The 8,623-nt window shown below is 41.3% G+C and overlaps 1 pseudogene; it reads right to left on the bottom strand.

Annotated features, from left to right (window-relative positions):
• Positions 1 to 2,069: 2,069 nt before the first annotated feature.
• LOC134929942 (5S ribosomal RNA) lies at positions 2,070 to 2,188 on the bottom strand (annotated as a pseudogene).
• Between the last annotated feature and the right edge of the window lie 6,435 nt (positions 2,189 to 8,623).

Raw genomic sequence — 8,623 nt, 5'->3', positions numbered from 1 at the left:
GTATGACCTGCCACTGCAAAATGCCTGGCTACCGGTTGTTCTACTTGTTTCCCTAATAGGGCTTGTTTAATAGAAGACCTGTGTAAGGCCATTCTTTCCCTCATGGTACGAATAGATTTACCCACATAATGAAGTCCACAAGGACAAGAAATAAGATACACTATGTGCGTCAATGTACAAGTCAGTACATGACGAATTTGGTAGATTTTATCTTTATGTGGATTTTTAAAAGTTGAACCAATAATCATACTAGTGCATGTAGTGCACTTGAGGCATCTATAACAGCCCGGTTGCTTACTCAGAAAAGAAGATGATGCTTTGCCTGTTGCAGCCTGAAACCCTGTGATATCTGTGTGTGTACTATAGTATCTTTGATATTACGGCCTCTAGAGAAACACATCATGGGACGTTTGTCCCTGAACCCCTTGTACTGTACTATCTGTTGCTACTATGGGCCACAAAGCCCTTGTTGCCCTTTGGATCACTGGGCTGGCAATATTGAATTTATTAACAAATGGGATGATTTGTTTATTATCCTTCATGGATGGTTTCAGCAGGGTCTCTCTCGGGATCGCCATAATTTCTGTCTTTTGTAGTTTCAATTTTCGTGGATCGTATCCTCTGGCCATAAATTTGGAAACCATATTGTCCAGTTCTTGATCCAAAGTGGAACGATCACTTATGATTCTAGAAGCCCTGATCATCTGCGGTCAAGGGAGTCCTTCTTTCAAAGGCTTGGGGTGATGGCTATTGGCCCGAAGGAGTACGTTCTTATCCGTAGGTTTGGAATAAAGGCCCGTACAGAGCCTGCCCCCTACCAGAGAGACCTGTACATCTAAATAATTAAGAGAGGTTTCACTAACTTGGTAGGTATATTTAATAGGCGATGATCTAGCATTTGTTGTTTGCATCAACTATATGAATGCTTCCTTCCGTCCTGTCCACAACAAAAATAAATTGTCTATGTACCTTGTAAACAACACTATATGTTGTGCAACAGACCTATCACTAAAGAATACTGCCTCCTCCTCCTGGAACATGTACACATTCGCGAACGATGGGGAGACGTTACTCCCCATCGCACACCCTGTCTTCTGGCGGAAAAAATTACCATTGAACAAGAAATAATTTTTTCTCAATGTCATGGAAAGTAATTCCATGAAAACATCCAAATCCACTGCATCCATCTTTTCCCTCACTAGGAAACTTCTCATTGCTTGCAGACCGGCCTCGTGTGGTATGCTTGTGTAAAGACTATTAACGTCTATTACACAGATCAATGTATTCGCCGGTAAATCTGCTACTGGAATAAGGCGTTCCAAGAAGCTGGTCGTGTCTTTAATGTAACGATCTTGTTTCACTATCAGTGGTTGGAGAATTTCATCCAAAAACATGGAAATAGGCTGGAAGATGGATTCCCTGGCCGAGATTATGGGCCTCCCCAGCGGCGAGGTGGCGTTTTTGTGAATCTTGGGGACAGTAGAAAAGATAGGGACAAGTGGGTGTTCCTGTTTCAAAGCTTCACAAAGTTTCTTGGTCAATTTTCCTTCTTTACAAGCTTGATCCAAGATAAGGAACAGATCTCTTTGGTATTCTTTGGAAGGACCTTGTGTTAACTTTTCATAGGTGTCCGCATTCCCTAACTGAGAGTCTATTTCCTTAACATAATCTGTCAGGTTCAACACCACCAATCCACCCCCTTTGTCCGCTGGACGGAAGATGACATCTCGGTAGGATCTGTCAAAGTCGAAAAATATATAGTAAAGGAGAAAGAAAAAGAAAAAAAGAGACCTTTGTTGGGAGCACTCCCACTTGGAAACAATAATGATTTGAGTAATAAGCAATGATATGAAAAATAAAGTAATTAAAATGTAACCTTTAATTGTATTATATTAAAATATTGGTACACCAATTGTGTTAAATCACTCTTAAGTGGCTAATCAATGTGAGCCACCTGGTAAAGCTAAATTGTGAAAATATTGATGAAAGTACAAGGCATTTATTTGGCAGGCCCAGAATACTTGGATATATGGAGTAGGTACTATAACCAAATTAGTGCCGTCAAAAAAAACCTACAACACCTGGTATTCCTTAGTGGTCCACCACCTAAGTACTGACCAGGCCCAACACCGTATTGCTTCCAAGATCAGACGAGATTGGGCATGCGCGGTGTGGTATGGTAGTAGATCAGCATTGATATGGCAATTTCTACCACTGATATATAGATGGTAGAGAGTTATTGGTAAGCACCTTGTTACCAAGTTAACCGAGTAATCTCTAAAGAGACAATATATGTTTAACCATCATTGCACCAGAATGTATCCCAAATCTGTAGGTATACGTAGGTTTAAATCATGTGGTCAATAATTTCTCGGCCCGCAGGAAATGCCTGTATGTTTCATTATGTGCTGTGCAGCACCTTTGAGGATGGGTTTATGCTACGGATAAGGCAGATATAGACCACTGTTATACTGATAACATGCCGCAATATTTGTGTATGATCCAAAAAGAAATCGTCTCTTTTGTTAATTGGATCACCCTATTGAAGGGAAAAAGAAGGTTATTGTGAAATTGTAAGCTCAAAGGTTTATAAATATAACTCCTATTATGCCATGATCGAAAATGCAGGACAAAGAATGATATAGAAATTGTTAGGAGAAAGAAAACAAACTTGGAAAGTATGCAAGATGTATAACAATCTCAATTATCCAATTAATGGCTAATTAGTACCATGGTGCCTAACAAAGTATAAGCGTTGTCTTTGAAACAGAAAAATTTGCCACAATAACTCATATAGCATGTATCCACAGTGTGTCTATAATGTATCTGTCTAACATGTAATAGACAGACAGAAATTGCCACAATAAACCCAAAGAGGGGACATATAAATGATCCCCCAAAAGAGCATATGCTAGGTGATTTTTACAATGTGTTTAGCTATGGTATGCACAATCTTCTTCTTTTTCTTTCTCCTTTACTACATATGCATTGGACCTATGGGAGCACCATCGACAATCACTGTTTATATCTACAAAAAATTATTTTACTGGTAGATGGTGATAAATTCCAGAATTCTTTTCTGACTGGTCGATTATCTTGGAAACCTCTTGCAATTATACTCTAAAATATAAACCACTCAGTCCTGTGCGGCATCCTTAAATCTAACTTCATAAAGTCGAAAAATATTACAGAACACGCAGCACGTATAAAATACACACACATGCCCACTGTGCGTGCACTTGTTCCGTCATGCGTGCACATATCCGCAATTTGCGTACGTTCGCTCCCGCGGTCCTGCGCGTGGTATGGGTATTTACGGTGGAGTTTGTGAATGCATGGAGGGCTATCAAAACATTACATATTTAATCCAAATAGTGCACATTGTACACATAGTCCCCCTGCACCACATCAGCAAGTATCAACAGTTTAAATGATTCCAGAACAAAGGGATTCACCTTTGCATGATAGGAGGGGACAGACTAAGGTTATAAGGTGGTGTCTGGTATCCAGCTGTAGGGTATTTTAAGGGTAACATTCCGGTGTTGATTTGCGGAAGATCGCATGTTCCTGTGGATAGTTATGTGCAGAAACAGAATATAGATATAAACTGTATTTACTGTATATTATGTATGCGGCGGGAATCCAGAGGAGACCACCCACAAGAGCAGTTGAGAAAGACATCGCCCACCTTTTCAAATCAACCTATGACCTCTCCTGTACTGTAAAGATGCATCCCTGTGTCCAATGGACAAAGGGATTACAGTATCCATTGTATTGCTTTTGGAAGTATTGTATAAAAAGCCTGTTGCTGCCTGGCCGGTCAGAAGACTCTCAACGCTATCTACCTGATTAGCGGAGGACTAGACCAGGAAGCGCATGCGAATATTCTCACGTATGTATATTGACTGTAGCCATTTACTCTGTTGTATTGTAGTGTATAAATTGTATTGTTAACCCCCTTTCAGATATATTACTCTGTAGTGTCGGAACCCAGTGATTAACTACAAATCGGTGTTGTGTCCTCTTTTCCCTGCTAGGGTTTAAAGTGTATTACATTGCCTAACTGTATAAGGTTTTAAAGTGTATTAATTAAGTGTGTACGCGCTGCATGTACATAGTACCCCCAGCGTGGCGTTTGTACGCAGAGTCCGTACACGGTACAGGACTCGTTACGCAAATAGCGTAGAAGGTACAAAGAGTGCATATTAAGTTTAGCAGCCGTAGCGGCTCCATGGTAAAGGTGTGTTTAAAGGTATAGCTTTATGGTTTAAGATAATATCGACATTATCAATTGGAGGCATCGTCTGGTTTTTCCACATACCCGCAGCCTAGCAGGTTAAAGCAGACTTTATCTATCAGCAAAGGGCAGACAGGTATCCTACGTAAACCTTTTTCTGGCCACAGGATACACTGGGAAACTCTATTTTATTGCTGATTAGATGGCGTCTGCTCTGCATGGTTTGTAGGGATGCTGGTGGGACCCGTAAAGTAAATACGCAAAGCTATTTAAAAAGTCTGTGAATTTCTGTTTGGCGCCAAATGCGCACACAACACAAGCGTACACCTGTACTTTGTATACTTGCTCATATTGTTGCCATAAATATTGATTACTAGATTCATTTAGACCTGTGCTGAGAAATTTGTTGCTATTTAGTTAAAAATATAGAATAAATATTAAGGAAGTAAACGTAAAACACAAATACAGTCTGGCCTAGTTGAACAGGTTTATACAGAAAGAAACTGTTGTGTTAAATAAACGATTATAGGTAATATCGCTTACATTTATAGAAGTGTGGGATTTGTACTATTGCGGACGTACGGTTTTTGTACACGTGTCTCGGACAAAGTACGGGACTGCGTATGCAACGTAAAGACATACACACAGTCGCGTGTTTACGCAACGTGCGTAAGGGTACGACCGCTAAGTACAAATTACACAATAGCATTGTTTAGTTTAGGGGCGGGACAGTAGCCACGCTACATTAGCACAAATTGCTCGGTTTCCAAGATTTAGTTTAAATAAAACCTTTTTTACTGCATTGCCTCTGGTACTAAGGCTGTTTATCTGAATGAAAGATAATTTTCTGTACAGAAAAACCAAAGTGTATTTGAGTGAACGAACGTGAGTGAGCAAACATAATAAAAGTTTTGTTGACCCAGGGAATTCGGGATCCCGTTGAGTGGTACATCAAATGAGTGGAGACTTGGTGGCGTGAGGCAGCTGACTCACGTTAATATAGATTGAAGTACAAAGGAGCAAGGTAGCAGAGTACCGCGGCCCAGGAGGTCAGCGAGGTTTAGAGTACCGTAGCCCAGGGGGTTAGCGAAGGTTTACCCATTTAGTTTTTTTTATACGCTCCGGCTGAGGTTTCGCAGCCTGAAAAATCGATTCCAGTGGTCGTATGGCGGATAAGTAACAAGTACCTATACGCTGTGCGATTGGACCGCGCATTCGTTGGTGCAATATTTAGCGCAACGTGATACCCTTTATACGAGCTTTGCGTAAAATCGCGGTATCATTAGCGCTGTATATAGCATACGCAAGCTGGATTTGTGTATAATAAAGGTTTAGGGAGTTGTCGCTGGTCTCTCTCAGGAAATCTCTAAAACTGATATTTACTAGAAAGGGTAAATTATTCCCAGAAACTTCCAGTAAATAGAGGTTACATAGGGCCCTAAGTTGGGTACATTGCCTTCGCTATCGACAGTGTATGGTAGTACTGGCCAACGTGGGCGGTGAGCGGGTGAAGAGCGCTCAGAAAACTTTCACCGTTGCCTTATATTGAGTATTTTGTTTTTTTGTGGGATTAGCCGAAAGGACAATAGCTGCAAAATATGGGGGCCAGTTGCTCAAGTAAGGGACGTTCAATCAGGGTTCAGTTTGACATACCGCGGCCCAGGGGGTCAGCGAGGTACACAGAAGTTTTGAGCAATGAATGGGAACGTATGACTGCGGAAGATAGGGAACCATTCCCTAAGGTAGGCAGTTTTGAACCAGAGGTATTGCAGAATTTAAGGAGTAGGATATGTCTAATAAAATCCAGAAAACAAAGGATTGGACATACAGATTGTTTAAACTTATGGCAGCAAGAGGGCGATATGCAAGGGAAATTAACATATGCAGCAGGTTCCAAACCTAGTGGGAATGAGAACACAAACACACCATTGTCGACACAGGTCGAATGGGAACAGAAGGCTACAGTCAATGATACATCCGTAAATGATAGTAATATGAAAGAGCAATGTATTAATCCTAACTTTTGCAAAATGTATCATGTTTTGAAGTCTCTCCAAGGTTTTAGGTCACAGGGAGATGAAGGATTCAGCCAAATCGCAGCTCTCCTCCAAGCAGTCATGTTGCAGGAAACTCAGGTGGGTCCTGTCCAACCAGGTAGAGCAGTAACAGTATTCCCCAATGAAAGAACTGGTGAGGTCACAGCTACCGGTAAGTATGAGACAGTTCATTGCACAGAAACAACAACACCACACAGTAAACAGACTAGGAACGGAATGGTAGAATTACACCCTGTCTTGGAAATAGTAACCCCCAATGGGGGAACCAATAGTCAGGGAATAATCCTCACCAGGAATAATGCAATGTATTGCCCGTGGCCCAGAGATGAGCTGCGGTCAATCATTTCAGAATTCCCCGACCCTCGGAAGCATTTAGCCAGATGTCAAAAGTTTATCAGAGATCTGGGTAATGCGTATGAACCGACAAACCAACATTGGCGGACATTTTTGAAAGCGTGCCTACCCCCTAATATTGACACCCAAAAATTCATCACTGATTGTAGATTAGAGTCGGATAGTCGTTTGACTGACAAACTCAATCAGGAGAACTTAGAGCAAATTAACAGGCAACTAGAGTTGTATTTCCCCACAACTGTTAAGTGGAGAAGAATTTTCTCCATAAAGCAGAGGGAAAATGAAATGGCATCTGAATATTTCCATCGGGCCCTGCAAATAATGGATAGATACATGGGGGTATCAGATACAGGGAACGATACGAATTACAGGAAGGTAGCTGTGTCTGTGCTAATGGACGGACTTGATAAGACAATAAGGGACAGAGTACAAACTTTGCCTAATTGGAGAGGGGTCACAGTAGCTTGCCTTAGAGAGTGCGCAATTGTACACCACAAAAATATTGTTAGGCGTAGAAAACAACAAGAGGAGAGGCTGATAATTGAAAGTATGCAGGCTCTTACACCAAAGTCTCATCAGCCCAAACCCCGAAACCCTAGTAGTAACAAAAGACCGAGAATATGTTACATTTGTAAAAATAAAGGACATTTTGCTAGAGATTGTAAGAGTAGTACAGCACATAGCCAATGTAGACCCCTAGACAGAATAAACAAGCCACGTTATTAAACACATAGACGGGATCAAGGGACATATAGTAAGGAATCACGATACAGTATAGAAAAATACAGATTCGGTTAATGGGAAGAACAGAATAAATGCAACTTTACCCTTTTGACAGAACTTACTGGGGTTCGGAGGAGGCCTCTAAACTTCTGCTTCTCTCTCTAGCAGAAGTGACCTCTAAGTAACTTAACAGGAGATTTGTTAGAGATGGTATAACCAGGAAGCACAAAATATGTTAGATACCCACGAAGACTAATGTTTTAGATGCCGGTCCATCACAGGTAGAGGAAATTATCTCAAGGATACCGGGTTCCCTATGAACTTAGAATGGACAAGACACTGGATTGATGGCTAGGATAGTCCCAGTAGAGATATAACACACATACATTTTTTGAAGGGGAACAGACTGATTAGGGAATCATTCCCCGTAGTGCCCAATCCAGATGTCAAACTTTGTAAAATCTTCTTTGCCTTTACAAACTTACCTGTTACTAAACCCTGTGATTTATCTTCAAAGTTTCCTCTTCATTTCTTAAGTTCACTAACAGGATTACAGTTCAAATGTCACATGCCTACTCAGTCTTTTCACAGTTCTGCCCAAACCCAGTATATCTCACCAGCATAGGGACACCAGTATCAGTGTGCCTGGTCATGCACAAAGGGTGGAGAATGGGAATACTGGTGAAGGTAGACTGTGCATAGATACCGATATACATGATGGTGTGACAGCCTGATGGTGAACGCAAATCTGACACATTTTCTTTTTATTATTTCCCCTCTCTTTTCACTTTCCAAAGATGGTTTACTTCACACAACTGATAATACACAACAGTTAAACACATTGAATTGCAAGATTTATGTTCCCTACAGAAAGGTCGCTGACCCGGAGAGAACATCGTATCACTGGAGTGTCTGTTCCGGGAAGGTTGAGAGGCAGTACTGTTGAGACAGCACCTGTGCGCAGAGAACAACAAGACTCTGGAGGCGGTTGTCGCACCAGTTTTTCTTTTTTTATTATTTTCTCCATCTCCCACTACCCTCCTTCTCTCCTTTCCTTTCTCCCCCTTCTTGTTTCCCTTCTCTTCCTTTAACAAGATGGACTTACCCCAAGAGACTGCGTTCCGGGTTTTACTGTTAATCCTGTTGTTGGCCAGGACAGTCTGTTTTGGTGAGGGTCCCAGAGAGGTCGAGAAAGGATCTGGAATGGGTTCTGATGGCGAGGATGGATTTGTAGAATTCCTAGAGCAACACA

This window comes from Pseudophryne corroboree, chromosome 5, assembly GCF_028390025.1.
Source record: "Pseudophryne corroboree isolate aPseCor3 chromosome 5, aPseCor3.hap2, whole genome shotgun sequence".
NCBI lineage: Eukaryota > Metazoa > Chordata > Amphibia > Anura > Myobatrachidae > Pseudophryne > Pseudophryne corroboree.
Note: the sequence above shows the minus strand (reverse complement) of the source record. Positions and strands in the feature narration are given on the sequence as shown.